The sequence below is a fragment of the Humulus lupulus genome, chromosome 8 (genome assembly GCF_963169125.1).
Source record: "Humulus lupulus chromosome 8, drHumLupu1.1, whole genome shotgun sequence".
Classification (NCBI taxonomy): domain Eukaryota; kingdom Viridiplantae; phylum Streptophyta; class Magnoliopsida; order Rosales; family Cannabaceae; genus Humulus; species Humulus lupulus.
The window spans coordinates 182,656,304-182,679,517 of NC_084800.1; positions in this window are offsets into that span (position 1 = coordinate 182,656,304).

Below are 23,214 nucleotides of genomic sequence, written 5' to 3' on the forward strand. Positions count from 1 at the left end.
TTCTCATGGCCGCCACGAATTGTTTGTGGAAAGCTGACTGCAGTCCGAACCAGGATTGGATGGATCCCGACTTGAGCCTCTTCCACCATTCTTCTGCAGGTCGACCTAGATTAATCGAAATAAAGAGGCACTTGCCGTTGTCGCAAACGTGGGCTACGGTCATTAACCGATTGTAGCGCGACAGATGATCTCTGGGGTCGGTGTTCCCAGTGTAGGTGGGAAAACTCGGCATTTTGAATCCTTTGGGGAGCACCACATCTAGTATGTGCTTGGCACATGGCTCCTTTTCTTCCTCATCGAAATCGGTGTCTGCTCCCTCCTGCTTACGGACTAGGTGGTCCGTGACTTTCTTTAAGGCAGCCAGCTGTTCCATGAACCGTTTGGCCGTACCGCATTCCAGGGGAACTCTCTCGTTCCTCCTATCATTGAGATTATTTCTCAAATTGCCATATCAGGGGCGGATCTTTTCCTTGTGGGCCCATTCCTTTCAAGCATTCAGCCTATCGCGTAGGTCAACCCGGGATGTATCGTCCCTAGAGCTAAGGGCATTTGGCTCGTCATTAGGTTGGCACTCTCGGGGGGCCTTGTTCACAGAAATGCTTTGGTTGAAAGACCGTTCCCGTCCAGTCCACCCTGGGGCCTAGTACCCTACGAGCGCGTCCCTCGTGGATTGATCGGGTGGCCCTGTCCTTGGACGGGGCACACCTTTTCTTTCCTAGGGAGCAGCCGGGGACAGGTCCCAGTTTTCTGGATATGAGGGAATTCCCTTTGTGGGTTTTCTTTGGCCTTCCCTTTCTCTTGGGTCGGGTTAACCGGGCCCTGTCCTAGAGCTTGTCCCGGGGTAAGATTCGGCTTCGCATCTCCAGTCGCGCCATTCCTAGCCTGCAGTGCGGGCGGTTGTGTTCCTGGAGGCGGAATAATTGGGGGATTAGCCACCAAGCCTTGGGTGGCTATGAAAGCTTGCAGGTCTTGGAGGGACTCTTGCATCCGTCGAGTGGCTACGTTTTGTTCGGAAATCCTAGCCTTTTGGTCCAGGACTTGCTGTCTCAGTTTGGTCACCTCCGGGTCCTCCTGGTTGGGGTCTACTTCTTCAGGGATCGCGGGATCCTTAGCTTCGAGATCGTGGTATTCCCCATCATTTCCCTCATCTTCCTCATACTCTTCCCCACCTCCATCGTTCTGCGACTCGTCGAGCTGGGACATCTGATGAGGTGTGTCCTCAGGTTGGCTCTAAGGAAGAGGTTGGCTAGGCAGTGGCTCTCCATCGCCTTGTTCTTGGTTAGTAGGGTCGAAAGTGGTGTGTCTCGTGTTCACCATTGATGTATATGTTCAAGATTGACTCAAGCTTTCTCGAAACTCTCAATGAAAGCACCAAAATTTTTATCGAGTTTTTCAAAAACTAGAATTATGAAAGATTAGAGAGCGTAAAAGAAAGGATTTAATAAAGGTAAATAAGATTTTTACATGGTTGGGACGTTAATGAGCCTTAGTCCACGAGGCAGTCGTATTAGAGCTTAGAGAACTTTTTGACAATGGAGTTTTCTACAAGTTTGAGCAGAGTAACTGCTTACAATCAAAATCTCAGATCCCCTCCTCAGTGCACCACTATTCGTATTTATAGGCACATGAATGCACTGGGCTTGGGCCAGGCTAGTCCGAGCCCAATAAGGGTGTAAATACCATTGGCTTCTCTGATGGGAGCCCAATACAAAGGATTGAAATATGAAACATACATTAATCAAAGCTCATTGGGCCAGCCCAAATAATATCTTATTCTAAGACAGGCGACAAACTGGTGTTTCAGTCTCGGTGTTATGGGCTACGAGGAAGATTTAGGGGACAAGATTGGTCAGAGTAGTGGCGGTGCAGTTCTAAACCAACGGCGTACAATCCCGAGGTAGTCTCTTCTGTAGGTGAAGCATGAGGACAACACCCCACGCTTCATGGGACGATGTCAGTATCTCGAACACTTTATCTTGCAAAACTCGAACAACCCATCCCGGTCCGTTTACCAAGGTCCCTTTCCATTTACCAGGGCCCCGTTTCATTTACCAGGACCCGGGTTCATCCACGAAGATCCCAGCCCAATCTTGGATTTGGTATCTGCGACCTCCTTTACCGTAACTCTAGGAACATCTCACTACGCAGTCCCGGGTTTATACAATCTGCCTTGACAATGATCCCGGCTCACTCTCTCGGTAGTCCTTTGGGCCTTGCCTTGACTTGGGCTGCCAATACCCGTTTTCCTCTCGCCTAATGGGCCTGGATTGGGCCTTCACTCCCAGAAAAGCGGGCCATGGACTTACAGTGTGGACCCGTACATGTAGGAAGAAACGGGGATAACAGTTTGAAAATTATGTTCTATGAATTCAAGAGTTCAATTATGAGTCTATAGTGGAGTCACGAGGAATTAATAAGGCAGTGAAGCTATTCGTAAATAAATTCACAGTAACTTATTGGAGCTTTATTTCATGGATCCATAGTCCCTGCACCACCTTTGAGTAAATCATCTAGAATGTCTCAATTAATTGATTTAATTATCAATTAGGATTTTTAAAGTTGACTAGGTCAATTTTGGAAAATTTACAAAGAAATGAGATTTAGAGAATAAAAGAGAATCTTTGGGTAAATTTATTAATATTGATAAATTTGTTTCAATATAAATAAATAATATTAAATCAAGTTTCAAATTATAATTAGTTAATTTGAATAAGGATTTAATTGATTAATTAAAAAAAATAAAAGGTTTTGAATTTAGGCCCAATTGAGATTTAAATTCAAAACAAAGAGATTGGACCCAAGTCCATTTATGGCAGCTTAAGGCTTTTATTTTTGTTTATTATTTTTAATTAATTTAAATTTAAATTTAAATTTAAATAAAGCCCATTAAGTTGCCTATATAAGGAATATGATATCTAGGATTTTCATAAGGAAGTCAGTCTCAATTGATTGGGTAAGTGAAAACCTAGACAGTCTAATCCTTTCTTAGGCACTATCTCTTCTTCTTCTTCTTCTTTTCTAGATCTCTATCACATGTGTTGAGAACCAGCCCACACTAGTTCTAAGTTGATCAAAGGCTTGGTGAGGAAGACTGTGTACAATCTCTTGATAATACTCTGGTATAGAAAGGAATCAATGTTTAGAGAGATTGAAGGATGGAGTTGTTCCAGTTCCGCTGCATAATGTAAGTTTTACTTTACCTGTATTTGTATCCATTTCATAGGAGCATGTTCTAGGAATTTGCATGTTTGTTTGATAATATGTAAATTGCATGAAAATAAATAAAGATCCTGCATTAAGTATTTCCTACAAACCCCGAGTGCGATCTTTTCCTCCCGAGCCTGATGGTTTACCCTAGTCACAAACATAACAAGGAATAACAATCAAGAAATGAACCAACAAATGCTTCCTGAGTAAGTCCTAGCCTCCAGGATCTAGAATTCTACTAAACCGAGTAGTAGAATCATTCTCGAGTCTTTAGGTTTGAGTTCCCACAACTCAAAACACATTTTCCTTACTTTTCTCCATTTGGAGGATTTGAGCTGGAATTTCAGCTGGAATTCAGTGAATTGAAGAGAGGATTTTGAGGTTTAACTCAAGGATTATCCAAGCAATTTAATCAGTACTAAGGTAAGCAGTGATTCCTTTCTTTTTGGTTAGAAAATTCTGAGTTCTAGCTGGGTGTTGAGATAGTTGCAATTTTGATGTGTAAGGGTGAATTTAAGCTGGAAGCTTGGGAATTTACTTGGATTCTGCTTAGAGAAGGAGTTCAGCTGAAGAGGTAAGCTATAATTCATGATTTAGAAGCTTAAATTTGAGTTTTGACTGGCTGGTTTTAGTGTTTGATGTTCTTGAGTTTTAGAAATTGAAAAGAGATTTTAATGTGTGTTAGGCTGGGTTTTTCTGTTGAATTATGTTGCTAAAGTCATTTTAAAAGTGTTGGGAATGATAGTTATTGAAATAGGGAGCTTTGGGATGATTTTGGGAAAGGTTAAAGGGTTGGAAATGGTGAAATTTCTGGGCTCGAAGGGAAAGGCCGCGGCTCTGTTCTAGAGCGCTGCGGCCCTAGGATGAAGATGAGCCAGGAGGGCTTGGCCAGGGGTGAGCGCCGCGGTGCCCAAAGCAAGGGCCGCAGCGTGTGTCTTCTTCCAGGGAGGCCTTAGGTTCTGTTTTAGGGCAGGGCTGTGGCTAGGCTTCAAGGACCGCAGCCCTTAGATGCATACTTGAACGTTTAGGGTTTTTAAGCACAGGAATCGAGCCTAGTGTGCTCGGGATCAATTTCACCACCGTGCTTGGTGGGATTTGATTTCCCGGAAGTTAGTTTTGTACCCGAAAACCTATATTTGGATATTAATGGAACCCAATACCTTGGTTGTGATTAGGTGCTAAAGCTAGGGCTCGGGAAAGGATCGTGTTCGAGGGACGATGCTCATAACTAGTGAAAGAAGAAGCTACAGGTAATAAAACTGCACCCGGTTGTGGAATTGTAACAGGACTAAGGGCTCCCTAATATTTATGCTTGAAAGAATTGTATTATTCCATGTAAATGGTAAAACAACGGCCTAAGCATGCCAAGGTTAAACTAGCGCACAGGGCACGGCTCGGCCACTGGTAGCCGAGGACAGCTTATTATGCACTGAGCTCGGTTTAAGCGGGCCAGAGTCAGTGGGTTAAATAGAGGGTGTGGCCTAAGTTGTCGGCCCTGATTATTGTGTATTTGATTATTGATGATGTTCATTTGTATCTTGGATTCTGATTACATGCTATAGAGTTAATATGAATATTGAGTGATTGAACATGCTTAAAAGGTTACTTGTTTGCTAATACTGTATATGATGTGTATTGTGTTTTCTTGCTAGGCCTTGGCTCATAGGTGCTGCGTGGTGCAGGTAAAGGCAAGGGCAAGCTCGATCAGCCCTGATTTGGAGAGTTTTGCGAGAGGACCGAAAATGCTTATTTTTCCTTAGTATGACTGATGATTATCTTTAACTTATGAGATTTTGTAAACCAACTTTTAAACACTGATCTTTTTGGGATCCCATATGTAAAACTGTTTAATTTTATAAAATGTATCTTCTGAGGCCAAAACTTCTTTTTAACCCTAGCACACTTATGACTAGTGACATGTTCTAATTAAATGACTTGATTAGCAAGTCTTACACCTTTACAAACACACAGTGTAGCAGTCTTGGCTATCCAGGACGTTACAAACCAAGTTGCCTAACCCAGGGAAAAGGGGCCTTAAAGTAGGTCTTTGCAAAAACCTCAATCGCAATCTATAAAAGAGCCTTGAAAATTGGCGCTTGCAAAGCTTCACAAGTGTCATCTCGCTATAAGGATCCAAACCCAAGGGGAGATCACATCAAAGACCAAAAAAGGTCCTCATAATAATCCTAGGTCGACCAAAGTCTCCAAGCCCAAAAAGAGTCTCAAATAAGATGCTTGCAAAAATGTTCTCAAAGAATATGCTTGCAAAAAGGGTCTCGAAGAAGACGCTTGCAATAATATTACTATGCATAATAACGAGAAGGACGCTTTTTGATCAAAAATAAAAAGTCAAAAGCGTGCGCATGACGAATATATAAAAAAAAAAGATGATGGGAAGTACCGAAAGGGTCAACACATAATGTAATGCCCCCAAATCCCTAATGTGGTTTAATGGTTGGATTAATAGGGCAGGAGGGCCATAATTGTTTTATTATGCCATTAAACTATTATATGCATGTTTATGTGAATTATATTATAATCTGATGTTAAATGCATGCATGTGAGTCCACATTTCATTATAGGGGTATTTTGGTAATTTGGCCCGTTGAGGGCATAATTGTATATTTGTATGCATCACGGTGATAAATTGTTGAGGCCACATTATAATGTGAATTGTTCGAGCTATTCGGCATGAGACGATCTTTGAGTGCAAATTAGCGGTTTAGTCATAACGGGATTAAGTTCGAGGCTCGGGATGAGTCTCGAGGTAATTTGGTAATTAGAGCATTGCCGGGAATTAAAGGGTAACAGGATATGAATTATTGGTATTTAAGAGTATTGAGAATAATGGGAATTCGAGGGTGTTAATTATGATTAACGAAATAGGTGAAAAATGATGATTTTACCCTTGGGAGTCTTTAGAAATCTTTATTTGACCTAGGGGAAAAATAATCTTTTCACCCCAAAGATATATATCAACCCTTGGACTGTAGAAGCTTACCCAAAATAGAGCAAGTTTTACCCTTCTCACGATCAACACTCTCCTCCTTCCTCCTTTGAAATTTTTTATCCCAATTTGAAGAATCAAGCTAGGGAATCAAAGTTTGGATCTTAGAGCCTTAGTTCATCCATTGAAGAGGACTCAAATCCAACTTGAGGTAAGAATTCATCCATGAACTTTAGCTATACTCTGTTTTTCTAATGGTTTTTCAATTGAAGAATTTGAAGTGTTTAGTTGGGAATCAATGGAAGTTTTTAGTAAGGTTACTTGGGTTTTGATGAGGTTGGGGTATGGATGAAGTTTTGGGGTTAAATGGCATGTTTGGGTGATGTTTGGGGCTAGTTTGTAGGCTTGGTTTTCAGGGGAAATCGCAGGGGGGGGGGGGGGGGGGCTAGAAAAAATCTGGTCCTGCAGGTGGCGCCCCAGTGCTCAACTGAAGCAGAATGCTGGGTCTCTCTAGGTTAACTTCAGTAAGTCCTATTTTTAGGGCTCGGGATGACTTTGGGGGCTCGGGGATTGATTTTTTTACCCCGTTTGGGTTGGATTGGGAGTCCCGAGAGTGCGAGATTGATCCTGAGAGTGAGGTTTTAGATTGTGAACCTCTTACTGATTTACTTTATTAATGGATTCCAATTGGTTATGACTAGGTGACCGCTAAGGAACTAAAAGACAGATCGTTCACAAGGGTCATTCTTTTACTAATTCTCGCTCAAACCCGAGGTACGAAAACTGCACCCTATGTATATGACATGCGTGGTTATTATAGAGGCATGTTGATTGTTAAATGTGGATATTGATTTCATATTAAATGCTTAGCAAATATTGCTTACTTGTGTATGGCATTGACTAGTCAGAATCGGCATTGGTCGCGTGTTACTGACCTAAGAGTTAGAAACGGCATAAGCGTCATGAACGCAGAGCCAATAAAAAATTAGATCTGATCGGCATCTGCATTGAATGACTCATATGGAGCATTAATGTTGGGCCGACCCTAAGTTCGATGAAAATTATAAGCGCTTATCTAGTCTAGACTAGTTACTCAGAGCCAGGGCCAAAGGCCTAGGTGACTGTTTTGTCACATGGCTAAGGGAATGGAATCCCATGTTGGTGACTCTATGGTCACTCGGTAGGTTTATGTTGGTGACTATTTCACCAGATACCTATCTCGTTTAAGCTAGTGAAATGATCACTTATCTTTAAAGGGTACATAACCCACCTTAGTGACTTTACAACTGTCACTCCTTTGTTATGGACTAGAAGTCCTAGATGGTTATTGTGATCATCGTTTGATATTATATTCATGCAGTATTGAGTTTTCTTACTGGGTTTTGGCTCATGTGTGTTATGTGGTGCAGGTAAAGGGAAAGAAAAGATCACCCAGCCTTGAGTGGAGAGCTTAGGTGGTGATGTGTACATATGCGGCTGCTTGACCACCACGGCCAAGGAGTTCTCAGGGGAACTATGGGGTTTACCCTATCTTTGCCGCTTAGGTCGGCGGGTTGTAAATTTCAAACTGTAAAGACCATTTTGTATTGTAAATTACTTGTAAACGTTTTTATTGGCCCATGAACAGCTCTATGTTTTAATTAAAATATATCATTTCCTTTTGATTGGTTTTTCACCTTAACCTACTTAATAACACCTAGATGCATGTTTTTAACCAAAGAACTCGATTAGCGAGTTAAGCATGGTTCAAAGTTCACAATAACTGTCTTGGGGTATCTAGGGCGTTACACATAAGATGAGCGCAAACACTCATTCAATGAGCATGAAGCACAAACAAGATACGAAGTGTGTTTCATCAACAAGCAGGTACTTGTAGACTTCGCAATCTAGTCGACCTGGTGCTCAGATAGTGAAGAAGAAGCCAACAAGACGAAAGGACCACAAGAAAGAATTGTTAAAGCACTCTTGACTCTGAAATTTGACAAGCCCTGGTTACACGCGAACCACTCAGGGAAACATCTTAGGAGCAGCACATGAGGGACTCATCTTGTCTGGAAAATACTTCTTAGGCCTCTCAGGGTAGTGTGCCTCAAGCTCATTCGTGCGGCCCGATGTTTTGTACACCAATGACATTTGTGGGATCTGTACAAAGGAATGATTATCATTAAGTAAACTTCAAAGGAGTTCGGAGGACCACCACTCATGAAGTATGAGCTGAATCAGAAGATGGCAAGGTCATCATGGCAACAATGTACTTGTCCGCAGATATCAAAGTGTGGTGGAGGATGAAGTACGATGACATTCAGTACGGCAAATGCACCATATCAACATGGGAAGATCTAAAGAGATATTGAAGACTCAGTTTCTCCCTAAAAATGTTGCATGTATAGCTCGACGCCAATTGAGAGAACTGAAGCACACTGGAACAATCCGAGAAGACTTGAAGAAATTCCTTGGGTTGTTGTTTTATATGAAAGACATGTCAAAAGTGGACAAGCTCTTTGCCTTTTTGGAAAGTTTGAAGCCTTGGGAAAAGCAGAAGCTCGAGAGACAGCGAGTGGCTGACTTGGCCACGGCTTAAGCTGTTGGCAAACGACTGACTGATTACCCATCGAGTGATGGACCCAAAACGGGTATGTTTTAAATATTTATAAATCACAAGCGCACGAATCATTCATATAGAATAGTGATCGTGTAAGCAAGGATGTCGAACTCAAAGGAGTTGTCTAAAATCGAAAAGAAAACTATTTTAAACCAAAATTAATAAATTCTAACCCAGCTCCAAAGATTGATGAGATTTTTGTGACAATAAAATCTAATAAGAGACAATAATAAAGAAATTTAAGACAATAAATAAAAATAAATTAATATTAGAAATCAAGATGGTAAAAGGAAATATTATTAAGATAATAGAATCCACAAAATATAAGTTCAATAATATTTATAGGCACATTGATTCCCAAGTTTTAGTAATAGTAGAAATTAATCAAATCATCACTTATTCAAATTAGATATTCTATTTAAGCACAAGTTTTTATAAAAATATTGGATTTATCTTTACTTGTAAAAGTATAATTTTAATACATTTAGTACAAATCAATCTAATGAAATAACAAATAAATCAATGAACATTATTTATAAAGCAAAACATAATATTTTTGTTCTAAGCATTAGATGTGTACAATTTAATGACACATCTTACACAAAGAATATTATGTTTTTGTACTAATGAAGAACAAAGTGTAAATATGTGCTAACAATCCAAAATACATGATATTTAAGATGAAAGAAGATATTTGAACAAGAAAAATCCATAAACTTTGTTGCACAAAATGGGAAATCAACATACAAAATAAATATTATCTAGTTACATATTGTTTCATCATCACCTTAATAATATTAAAAAGATTAGAAACTCATAACTAGAATAGAAATTACAAACATAAATAGGAAAATTTGGAGGAGAAACTCCCAAATTTTTCCTCTAAAACTCATAGGAAAAATGACCAAAAAAAAGAAAAAGATGAAGATAATTGAGAGGTTTTGAAAGTATAGAACTTGTGGTATGGTAACCTCCCCCAAAATATGCACTAAACTCCCTTATTTATAGCAAAAAAAAAGGTATTAAAATAATCAATTTAAATTAATTAAATTGATTAAATTAATTTAATTAATTATAATATGGCCAGTAGGGGTAAATTATAGGGTGTAATAATGATGTTTTGGGGTAAAATGTGTAGAAAGTGGGGTAAAAATGTGACATTTTTAGACAAAGGGGACAAATGAGACAAGGTGTAATTTATGGGCTCAAGGAAAAATAAAGCAGCTGGGCAAAGGTTGTGTGGCAGGCGGCTAGGTGAAGGAATTTTGGATTGGGCCTTGGAGCTTGCAGTTGGGGCAGGCGGCCTTGGAGCTTGCTGGTGGGATCGGGCCCGTGGGGGCTGGTGCAAAAGGAAGGCCTGGCGCCTGGCTGAAGAGGGAAGGCTCGGTTGGATGATGAAGGAGCTGACAGCTGGCGGGCTTGTGGATTGTTGGGCTCAGTCTGGCAGATGTGGGCAGGCCCACGGTGGGATGTGAAGGCAGGGAGGCAGCTGGGTACTTCAGTTGGCGTGCCTGGCGTGGAGCAGGAGGTGCGGTTGTGTCCAGCTGCTGGAAGTGGGCAGGATTAGGCCTGGGAGCAGCTGGTGTTGGAGGCTTTGGGCCTGAAGGCTGGGTAGGCCCATAGTTGGGAAAATGCCTTTTTCCTTTGCTTTTTTCACAAAAGTGCCACATTTTTTCCATCATTTTTCTTGCTTTTCAAGAGAAAATAAAATACAACATACTCCCTACAAAATAAACATAAATTTATTCAAAATCAACAATTTTTAATTATAAAATAAATCATATTAATTCATTGAAAATATTAATTAAAACCTAATTTAATTTAACATTTAGTTTCAATAAAACACACATTTTTTTTGTACTTCTCACTAAACACAATAATTTAAATAATTAAACTACAACTAAATAACTATAAAAACACACAAAAACATATAAAATCATGATAAGACTAATAAATTCAAAATTACTTAAAAACTTAATAAATCAATTAAAAACTCAAGAATTAAGCAACAATTAGCACATAAAAAAATGGTAAAATAACTCTATTTTGTAGAGTTATCCCACCCCCAAACTTAATATTTTGCTAGTCCTCGAGCAAAAGAAAAATTAAAAACACACATTTTTTTTTACTTGGTGATGTCAAATGTTTAACTCAAAATTTACATAATGGAAATAGTTCAAAGAAAATCACAAATAAAAGTAAAGCTTATGTAATTAATTTGAAAAGTTAAAATTGTTTTCAAAATAGATACTTAACATACAAACATAAAAACATCAAATAATCATGTGAGCATTTATAGACAAGCTTATGCAAACAAAAATGAATTGAATCTCAAGAGATAATCAAGCAAATTCTAGGATTTTTAATTTTTTTTTAGAGATTTAAAGAATTTAATGTTTAAATAAACTATATCCAAATATCACAAATTCAAATAGAATAGAAAAGTGACATAGTTTGAAAAATATATATTTAAACAAAACTAACTTTAAAAATTAAAAGTAAATCTTAATAATTATTTATATTTTTCTAAGAACTAAGAACAATTTCACATGTTGACCCTCGTTTTGGTCAACGACGCGGAGTCAAGAAAACGATAGAAAAATAGTACAAAGCTTGAAAAAACAATCTAATGGGAAATGAAGAACACAAAGAATTATAGTGGTTCGGCCCCAGTGATTTGTAATGACCTACGTCCACTTGATACTATTATTAATATTGAGCTTCAAAGGTGTGATCAAATAACTAGGGTTCTTGAGTTTCACAGACCTTAGAAGGAGGAAACAATACAAACGATGGATAATAGTAATGTAATTCAGAGAAAGATCTAAAAGATCCCTCCATGAGCTATTTCTTTTATATTTATAGGCTCAAGGAGGGTTACATGAGTCAATTAGTCATATATTTCCTTAATAAACGAATCTTTAGGTCATAATGAAGAGATATTCTCGGATATCATTACAACTGTACAGATTTATTCATAAATAAACAGAGTAAGCGACCAGCCTGGTCATATATAAAACTTGAATTTCTCATATGGAGATATCTTTGGTCGATAGGCGAGCAACATCTCTGTCATGTGTCAAAAATTCTTGCCACGTCATCAACAACTATTTTCTGGATAAATATTTGCCCCCAAGTTTATTTATTGCGACTAGCAATAAGTAAACTTAGGAAACTAACCTTTCGTATGCCCCACGAAATCTGTCAGAGCCCCTCGTGCATTCTCGAAAACTGTAACCTAATCACGTCTAATCACACCTTTTCAGTTTCCAAGTAATCCCTCTGACGGCTATTACACTCCCCCATGTCTTGAAAAAGGTAATTCATGATTACCCCTTTTCAACATATCTCAGCTTTTATAAATAATCCTCACATTTACCATTTAACTTTTTACTCGCCATTCTCTTGTCAAGAACTCTCAAGAACTTCATCTCATAGCTCAAAACTTCAAAGGTCTTCTGTCGCTGTTCTAAGGATCCTTTGTTTGCACGCTCAAAGTCATTCCATTTTAGAACCTCCAACCTTCATCCAAGTAAATTTCTTCAACTTTAAAGCCCTTTAACATGCCATGCATACTGCTATACGACTGATTTGAGTTCTGAAACTTTTTTGTGTTCTTGGGTAAAAATGCATGAGGATTGTAGAAATGTGGATCGATGCTTGATGGGGCAGTGTAATTTTTCCCTATAGGGGTTAGGAGCTAGTTTGATAGTCAAGATCGTAGGTTTAGGGCGTAAAATCGAAGTAAAATTTTGATTTTTAGGCTAGCTGAAAAACTAGGTTTTTCCCGCCCCTTCGGAGTCGAAAAAGCTTTTTTCCAAAAAAAATTTATTTCTGCTTTTTGATCTGTTTTTCAAACTGCTCGCATAGAACTTAGTGTTTCTGTTAGAATGCTGCTGGTCGTAGATGCGAGCAATGTTATTCCAACTTTCAACATAAGCTCACAGGTTGTGCGTCTTATCTCCTCCTTTCTCAGTTTGCAGTTTACATGCAAGATCCGTGGGGAGGAGAAAGACTTATAGACGACAATCTATTGGCTCAAATGCTCGAGGACGAAGAACAACCACCGTCACGGATACCCGAAATTCCATTTTCTCGTTCCAATCCAAACACTTCACCTGTCTTGACTCGAAATATGGCTCGCACCAAAACCAAAGCCCAAAAAAAAGAACCCTTGATCCTTCTCATCAGCTTGCTCCTAGGGCTGATGCTCCCTCGACCAGTGGTCGAGATGAAAATGCTCCCGAACCCAACATCCAAAGACACACTTGATCCCGACATGCCATCCAGCCAGATGTTGAGTGGCATTTTGTTCCTGAGAGCAAAGTGATGATCAGAATGATTGCCAATTATATAAGGAAGTACGGTCTCAATGGGGTGACCTTAGTTAGACCTAACCAAGACCGAAGGGCAAACCTGCCCGGAGGCACCTTCAGCGCCTGGTCGAGGTTTCATATCGAGGCAGGGGCTACCTTGCCTCTTCACTCATTTTTCCAAGGGGTGGCCAACTATTTCGGAGTTGCCCCTTTTCAAATAACCCCAAATGGATATAGGATGCTCGCTGCACTCTATATCCTGTACAACCACAGAAATGGCCCGTGCCAATGCCTCATGAGGTCAACTACCTATTCGACCTCAAATCTAACCCCAACCAAGAAGGCACGAGGTTTTTTCACTTCTGTCATCAGAAAACCGGGCGCAGACATGGTCGCAGACAACCTGGCCTTCGTACAAGGAGGTAAAACTTTCGTATCATTGGCTGTTACTTCTTCACTTAGTGTTCTCCTTCACCGTCTCTTAAAATTTTAATGCTTTCCAGGCCCATGGTTGCGACCAGACCCAACTCCAGATATGGAGTTGAGATCGGCGCTCCTAGCCAAGATGACTGACGTAGAAAAGAGCATCAAGCATCTAGTTACTGAGGCTAACCTTAGGTTGATTGGCCTCCTGGCCCCTCACCAGGACATGAGGGAATCAACTACAGGGAGTGCCACAGCTGAGGAGGAATCCGAGCGGCAACCCCCAGCGTCGCCTCCACGAAGGAGACCGATTGGGGTCACGATCCGGGAACCTGCTGGCACCCCATGAGCAGAGAGGCTCTCCGTCCCCCTGGGGAAGGGAAAGAAGAAGGCCACCGAGCCTGCCGAATGTAACGCCCTGGTTACCCCAGAACAGTTACGGTGATCGGTGAACCAGAAATTTGACCCGCTACCCAAGTCCTTTGGTTAAAAACGTGCTCTAAATGTGATTAACAGGTTAAGGTGGAAAATCAATAAAAGGAAAGGATATTTTTCATTATAAACTGCTCTGCAGAGCTAATCAAAACATTTACAAGTTGTTCTCCGTACAAAATGGTCATTACTGTTTCGAATTTACAATTCCCGCCGACCTAAGCGGCAAAATGGGGTAAACCCCTTAGTTCCTCAGAGAATTCCTTGGTCGTGGTGGTCAAGCGGCCGCATATGTACACATCACCACCTAAGCTCTCCACTCAAAGCTGGGTGAGCTTCTCTTTTCCTTTACCTGCACCATATAGCACCCATGAGCCAAGTCCCAGCAAGAAAACACAATATAGCATGATATAATATCAACAATGATCATAATAATCATTCAAGACTATCAGTCCAAAACAGATAGGTGACAGTCGCAAAAGTCACTAAAGTGGGTTCAGCCCCCTCTAGCCATGTGACGATAGGGTCACCAGGGCTTAACAAATAAGTGAACCTTTCATAAGTTTGAACAGGATAGGTGTATGGTGACTAATCACCAACATAAACCTCCTCATGACCATAGAGTCATAACCCTGGAACATCGTTCCCTAGCCATGTGACAACAGTCACCGAGGCCTTATGCCCTGGCTCTGAGTAACTAGTCTTAGACTAGCCAAGCGCTTATAAGTTTCATCAACCTTAGGGTCGGTCCAGCATTAATTCCATAGAGCCATTCAATGCTGATATCGATTAGATCTAATCTTCATTTGGCCTTGCATTCATGACGCTATGCCATTTCTAACTCTTAGGTCAGTATCCCTGACTAGTCAGTACATATACAAGTATACAACATTCGCTAACGTTTAATAGGCAATCCAAGTCCACATTTATCAATCTACATGCCTCAATACAATCACGCATGTCATATATACACAGGGTGCAGTTTTCTTACCTCCGGTTCAAGCGATAATTAATAATAAGAACGACCCCTGAGAACAATCAACCTTTTGATCCCTTAGCGGTTACCTGGTCATAACCTATTATGGGATTTTATGAATAAAATGAATAATAAAGGGTTCCCAAACCAAAACCTAGCCACCGAGACATCAAATACTACTAAACCGGGTAGTAGGATCGATCCCGAGGCCCAAGGCTAGCATCCCCGAGCCAAAAACCCATTTCTGGCCAAAATGTCACTAAGGGTCGCGGCCCTCCTTGGCCATGCCGTGGCCCGCCCCTCAAACAGAGGCGGCCTCCTTCAGCACCCTTCAAGGGTTGCGGCCCTCCCTGGCCATGCCGCGGCCCAACCCCCAGTTCAGCCAATACCCTGGTTTTTCTTCCCCTGCGATTTCCCTTGGAACCAACCTTTCAAACCAAGCTCAAACACCACTCAAACATCCAATACAACCCCTAAACTTGATCCATAACACTCCCTCATCAAAACCCAACCAAAACTTCCATTAATTCCAACTATCCACAAAGAATCACAAGCTGAAAACTAACACCAAAAAAAAGCATACCAGAAACTAATGGTTGGAAACTTACCTCAAACTCAGGTTGTGATGCGCTTCAATGGTGGAACACTCTCCCAAACTCCCAAGGTCTACTTCCCAAGCTTGATTCCTCAACAAGTGCTTCAAAAATCACAAAGGGAAAAGAGGAGAAAGAAGGTATGGGTAGGCTCAAGAACTTGCTCTGTTTTTCTCTCTGTTTCACAGCCTAAAGGGTTTATATCTATCCTAGGGGTAAAAAGTCCATTATACCTGTTTACGAGATTTTCAGAAACTACATTAATGAAAAGTAGGCGAGATTAACGATATGGAATTTAGAAGATAAAAACAGGATGTTTACTTGGTTGGGGCGTTAATGAGCCTTAGTCCACGAGTCAGTTGTATTAGAGCTTGGAAATGTTTTTACCATGGAGTTTCTCCCTATGTTTTGACAGAGTAACTGTATATAATTCTTAGAGCTCTTTCTTCTCCAGTGCTCTATCACCTGTATTTATAGGCTTGGGTCGGGCTGACCCAGGCCCAACAAGGATATAAATGCCATTGGCTTCTCTGTCGGAAGCCCAATACAAAGGATAAAAATACAAGAAGACTAAGAGTTATCAAGGCCCAATGGGGCAGCCCAAGAACTATATTTCGCCCGACAAAATGGGGCTTTCGGTCTGGGCATTCTGAGTTACGAGAAAGATTCAGAGGACAAAGTCAGTCAGTGTACTGGCGCCGTAGGTCTGAACAACGGCGTGCAATCCTGAGGTAGCCTTTTCCAAAGGTGAAAAGTGGGGATAACCCCCACGCGTCATGGGGCGGCTTCAGGGTCACGGATGCCTTTTCCTGCCAACCCGAAGGACTTGACCCGGGTTCGTTTACCTCTGTCCCTTTTCGTTTATCGCAGGCCCGGACCATTTACCAGGGACCGGGATCGTTCGTACACCTTGACCGTAACCCCGACTGGCTATACATCTCCCGGACGATTGTCCTGGATCATCTTTCCCGGACACCGTCCGGGTCTGGACCCACACTTGGACCGTCGCTCCCGGTCATTCCCCTGCTAAGCGGGCTTGGGCTGGGCCCAAATACAAATGCCCAGAATGTGGGACTGGACCACCATCCAGGGCCCAGGCAGGAAAATGGGGATAACATTTACCCCCCAAGCCTTCTCCTGGGTCTGCGAGGCGGAGGCTTGCCTTGCTCCTAGATACTCCCTGGTTTCCTTCCCAGTTTTTGCTTAGAATCGTGGGTCCGTGGCAAAGGGCAATGACGCTAGGTGCACGTGGGGCCCGAACCATTTACCAATGTCCGGGTCTGTTTACTGATGTCTCGTTTCATGGTGAGGGATACACGTGTCGCCAAGCGACTGCTGCAACGATGGCTCTTGACCTCAAAAGGTCACCTAACCACCTCAGGGGTCGCTAGGCCTAGGCTAGTACGTGAGCACGGATTCCGAAGCGTCCCATCCGCACGGGGGTCCTTCATTAATGCTTCTGTGCTGAGGTGGACCGTAGGATGAGGCGACCTTCGGAATTTGCCTCTCCTGGGACATTGGATTGAAAAGGTGAGGATCTAGCTCTTGAGTGCTCATTAATTCCCCTACACGATTTTGGACCGTCCGATGGGGGAATTTCTAACCGCTGGATAAGAGACTAGGATTTGGGTCTCTATAAATACCCCTCAGACGTTTATTTGAAACTTTTACATTCTCGAGCCATTTCAAGAACTGAGGAGTTGTTTATGTCTGATATCGCCGACGACATCTTTCACCGCCTGCTCACTCTGCGCCGTCGCCTCTTTCCAACAATCCCAGTGTCCGCACCTCCGCTGAGCGCACGTCCTGGACCTGCACTATCGACGAGTTGCTAAATCTCCTTCACCATTTCAAGAGCGAGATTCTACCGTCTTTATCGTCGGACAACCACCATCTTTCACGGCCAACTACTCATAGTAATTCTTTCTATCTTTCTTATTGGCAAATACATGAAAGTAGGTTGTCTCTTTGTTCATATGCTTAGGCTGCTAGAACTTGCTTACGCTTAGGAATAGTGCTAGGAAGGCCGCCAATCCGGGTTGCTCCGGGTTCAGATGCTACCTGGATAGACGGTGGAGCCTATATAGTAGCCCATTTTTCGTTCCCGATCTGGGTCTCATGGTTCACTAGTGAACCCGGACCTGATCCGGAGGGGACTCCAAGCAGTCCGTAGGAGGCCCCCCATACCTTAACCGACTTTCTTGGGTTTTGGTATTGACTGCTTGGTTTTCTTTTCTTTGTTCCCATATCATTAGCCATGACCATGGGCGTCACCCTTCATTCAGAGGAGGAAGTCAATAGGGCCCCCATCACCCTCTCCGAGTCCCGGACCCCCAAAGGCAACAGATGGGAGATGGACACGGCGCCCAATCTGTTCCGGAACTAGCGGATGATGTACATCTTGGAGAAGCGCATGGGCATAGAGTCCATGCCCGGACTCTTCCACAATCGCCTGCCCAGGATAGATGAGCAGGCGCATACTTCTGTAGAAGGGTCCGGGGCCTGGAGCGCTGGCCACATCAGTGCGGGAGCCACACTCCCGCTCCACGACTACTTCGTGCGGTTCCTAACCTACGTGGGAATCGTACCCTTCCAGCTTCTGCCTCAAGCCCACCGGCTGCTTGCGGGATGGCGTGTCTTCTGCGCAGTGAAGGAGATCGTGGAGCCGACCCCCGTGGAGATCTTGTATTTCTACAAGATGGAACCGCAGGTCAATGCCAAGGACAAAACCTTGGACGGCTTCTATAGGCTGAAGCCGGGAGGTAGTTACCCCGCTCCCACAAGCTCCTAGAAGCATTCCCCAGACATCCGAGATTACTGGCTCATGACATCTGTGTTCCTCGTGGAGAAGAACCCCACGCTGTTGTTGGACTTCCAGCGAGTGGGTAAGTGCTTCCTCGACCCTTAGCTAGCCGGTTTCTCTTTCTCTCTCTTTTTTTTCTTCTCATTGTGTTACTTCAGGTGGCAGGACCTTTTGCTCAGACTCCCCTCACCTAATTCATCCTGGAACGGAGGAGGTTTTACTCCGAGCTGAGCGCGGATGACCTGGACATAGGAGGCTACGTTAACACGGACAACCTCCGACTGGTTGGGATGCTCGCGCCCCACCAGACTATCGTCATCCCGAACCTTCGGGGAATTCAGTGCGAGAAGAATGCCATCACCAGGGAGCAGCTGGCCCTGGAGCATATCGCGGAGGTGGAGACGGCGGCGCGAGCGGACGCGGCCAAGCAGAAGAGTGGCTTGGTCCAGACGGAGGCAGCCACTTCAGATGAGCTGGAAGCCCTCTTCGAGGAGGCCCTGCCGAACACGGGTACCCTCGGGGCTAGCGTATCAGGGCGAGGTAACTCACCTTTGCTCTTAACTTATGCTCCCCAAGTTGGGGACTTAGCTAGGGATAGGCTAGCACTTCAAGGCCCCGCGTTTGAGGCTGACGGGGAGATGAGACCTTCATCTCTCGTCCCCGTAGGTTCAGAAGTTCTCATGTTCTCGTCCGGGTTCCTTCAGTATGGGAATTTCTTGAACCTGGATGACATGGGGGATCGAGTCTATTCTTCCGCATTAGATGAGTTGAGTCACGCCCGGGGCATAGATTAGGGTTCGTCCCGGGTCATTCTTAGTTTCGATTTTGATTTCCCTGTTTAATCGTACTGACTCTTTTTTATTTGCGTTTGCTGCAGGAGATTCCGACATGTCTACCCAAGTGGACGAAATGAGGCAACTCCTCGAAGCCTGGGCCGCGAGGCGGCCAAGGTCGCAGCCGACTAGACCCACTGACTTTTAGCTTCGAAAACCTGATGGCCTGGGCCAATGAGGTTCAAATAGTTTACTGTGAAACCTAGTTCCCTCACTCTACTAGTCATGGGCCATGGCTTTGCCCTGTGGCATACCGGATGCTATTCTCCCTCGGACATCATTCGTCCGGGGTGGGACCAGCTCGGGGCTTGGTCCTCTTTTAATTTATACCTTCAGACATCATTCGTTCAAGGTGGGACTAGCTTGAGGCGTGGTCCCTTTTGATTTATACCCCCGGACATCGTTCGTCCGGGGTGGGACCAGCCTTAGGCTTGGTCCTCTTAATTAACACCCCCGGACATCGTTAGTCTGGGATGGGACCAGCCTGAGGCTCGGTCCTCTTTTAATTTATACCCCCGGACATCGTTCGTTCGGGGTGGGACCATCCTTGGCTTGGTCCTCTTTTCATTTATACCCCCGGACATCGTTCGTCCGGGGTGGGACCAGCCTTAGGCTTGGTCCTCTTAATTAATGCCCCCGGACATCGTTAGTCCGGGATGGGACCAGCGTGAGGCTTGGTCCTCTTTTAATTTATACCCCTGGACAGTGTTCGTCCGAGGTGGGACCAGCCTTAGGCTCGGTCCCCTTTTAATTTATACCCCCGGACATCGTTCGTCCGGGGGTGGGACTAGCCTTAGGATTGGTCCTCTTAATTAACGTCCCCGGACATTGTTAGTCCGTGATGGGACTAGCCTAAGGCTTGGTCCTCTTTTAATTTATACCCCTGGACATCGTTCGTCCGGGGTGGGACCAGCCTTAGGCTTGGTCCCCTTTTAATTTATACCCCCAGACATCGTTCGTCCATGGCAGGACCAGTCTTAGGCTCGATCCCCTTTTAATTTATACCCCCGGACATCGTTCGTCCAGGGTGGGACCAGCCTTAGGCTCGGTCCCCTTTTAATTTATACCCCCAGACATCGTTTGTTCGGGGTGGGACCTGGTCCCACGGGATTTGTATCCCCCGGAAACCGTTGGTCCTGGCCGGGACTAGCCTGAGGCTTGCGCCCCGCCTGGTATTTGCTCATACCCGAGATACCCCCCACAAGTGAGCAGAGACTGGTCTGGGGTCACTTGAGTAAGATTTTCATTGATTGATAATGTTTCTTTATGGCATTTTGCACACGCCATTTTTATTGTTCAAGGGATCGCCTTGAGGCGTACATTATTTACAACGAAAATACAAAATTGGAAGACGTTCTCCTGACTACTGATAGTATTTACAGAGATGTTCCGCGTTCCAGGCTCTTGGGACTTCTGAGCCACCGATCCACTTTAAGTGGTACGTCCTAGGGCATACTTCATGTTGGATCTCGTACGGCCCTTCCCAATTCGGGCCCAGGACCCCTACTCCCAGATCTTGAGTAGCAGGGAAGACTCTTCGCAGGACTAAGTCGCCGGTTCTGAACCTTCAGATTTTTACTTTTGATTTGAAATGTCGTGCGATCTTACTTTGGTACATCTTCAGCTGTACTTGCGACTCCTCCCGGATCTCCTCGATGAGATCTAGTTATTCCTGGAGTAAGGCGTGGTTCTGGGCGGGATCGTACGTGTCTCTTTGGCGAGACGGGACGGTCGTTTCGATGGGGATGACGGCTTCGCATCCATAGACCATGGAGTAAGGAGTGTGCCCGGTGGACGTCCTCTCGGTGGTCCAATACGCCTACAACACGCGGGGCAGCTCTTCGGGCCATTTGCTCTTGCAGGCCTGGAGTTTTTTCTTTAATGTTCCTTTCAAGATTTTGTTGACGGCTTCCGCCTGCCCATTTTCTTGGGGCCTGGCGACCGCGAAGAAGCTTTTGATGATGCCGTGTCTCTCACAAAAGTCTGTGAAGTGGATGCTATCGAACTGCTTCCCGTTATCGGATACAATTTTGTAGGGGAGGCCGTACCAACACACTATATTGTTGATGACGAAATCCAGGGCCTTCTTCGAAGTGATCGTGTTCATGGGTTCCTCCTCGACTCACTTGGTATAGTAGTCGACGGCTACGATGGCGTATTTCACTCCTCCTTTCCTGGTTGGGAGCGATCCTACCAGATCGATCCCCCACACTGCGAAAGGCCAGGGGCTAGTCATCAAGTTTATCTCTGTCGGCGGGGCCCGTGGGACCTTTGCGTATCTTTGGCACTATTCGCACTTGCGGACGTAGTCGATACAATCTATCTTCATGGTCGGCCAGAAATATCCTTGGCGCAGGATCTTTTTGGACAGACTGGGTCTGGCTGTATGATCTCCGCAAAAGCCTTCGTGCACTTCGTGCATGATGGCGCTTAGTTCTATCCCGGACACACACCTGAGGTAAGGCATGGACAACCCCCGGCGATAGAGTTTCTCGTCCATCATGACATATCGGTGGACCTAGTATTGAAGCTTCCTGGCCGCGGCCCTGTCTCCTGGCACCTCACCGGTTGTCAGATAGCGGATAAGAGGTCCCATCCAAGACGTGGAGTGTTCAATGGTGTTGACTGCAGGGGCTCGGATGCTTGGGATGGGGAGACGGTTGACGGGGACTAGCCCGACCAGTTCTGCTTCGGCATCAGTGGCCAGCTTTGCTAGTGTGTCCGCGAACACATTTTTCTCTCTAGGGATCTGGCGGATGGAGTGCTTTTTGAACGCCTGCAGCATCTCTCTCGTCTGAGTCACATAAGCCGCCATTCTCTCTCCTTTGGTTTGATACTCCCCCGAGACTTGCCTGACGACCAGCTGGGAATCGCTGTAGATTTCCAGGTTCGTGGCCCCCACCTCTCGGGCCAGGCGCAACCAGGCTAGCATGGCTTCGTGCTCAACTTCATTGTTCGATGCCTTGAACTGGAAACGCAGGGTGTTTTGCAATTGGTGTCCCTGGGGCGATACAAAGATGATCCTGGCCCCGGCCCCATTCTTATTCGAGGCCCCGTCCACAAACACCTTCCACACGGGCGCCGTGGGGGCCACGAGATCGTCTTCCTGGGATATCCCAGAACACTCCACTATGAAGTCGGCTAGGGCTTGCCCCTTGATGGATACCCTAGGAATGTAGGCTATATCGAACTGAATTAGTTCCATGGCCCACTTTAGGAGTCTTTTCGATGACTCGGGCTTTTGTAACACTTGCCGCAAGGGGTGGTTGGTCAGGACTTTTATGGCGTGGGCCTGGAAGTAAGGCCGGAGTTTTCGGGATGCCATCAGCAGGCAAAAGGTCAGCTTCTCGATTAGCGGATGTCAAGACTCAGCGCCCAACAATCGTTTACTCACGTAGTACACCGGGAGCTGGGTCTTTTCCTCCTCCCGTACCAATGCGGCGCTGATCGCGTGTTCGGTCACTGCCAGATAGAGGTACAGAGGCTCCCCGTCCACTGGCTTTGCCAGTATCAGAGCTTGGGCCAGGTGCTCTTTCAGCTTTTGAAAAGCTTCTTCACATTTGACTGACCATTCAAACCGTTCGCTTCCTTGAAGGATGTTGAAGAAAGGGATGCACTTGTCTGTGGCCTTGGAGACGAAACGGCTTAAGGCGGCTATCCGCCCAGTCAGACTTTGCCCGTCCTTATGCTTCCGGGGAGAAGGCATATCAATCAGTGCCTTGATCTTATCCGGATTGGCTTCTATTCCCCGGAAGCTCACTATGAAGCCCAAGAACTTCCCAGAAGCCATGCCGAAAGTACATTTCTTGGGATTCAACTTCATCCCGTACTTCCGAATGACTGGGAAATCTTCGGCCAGGTCGTCCGAATGTTTCCTAGATGTCTTGGACTTGACCAGCATATCGTCGATATAGACTTCCATGTTTCGCCCCAGCTGGGCCCGGAACATGCGATTGACAAGCCTTTGATAGGTTGCCCCGGCGTTTTTCAGTTCGAAGGGCATGACGATGTAGCAGTATATTCCCTTGTCAGTTTGGAAACTGGTGTGCTCCTGATCTGCCACATGCATGGAGATCTGATTG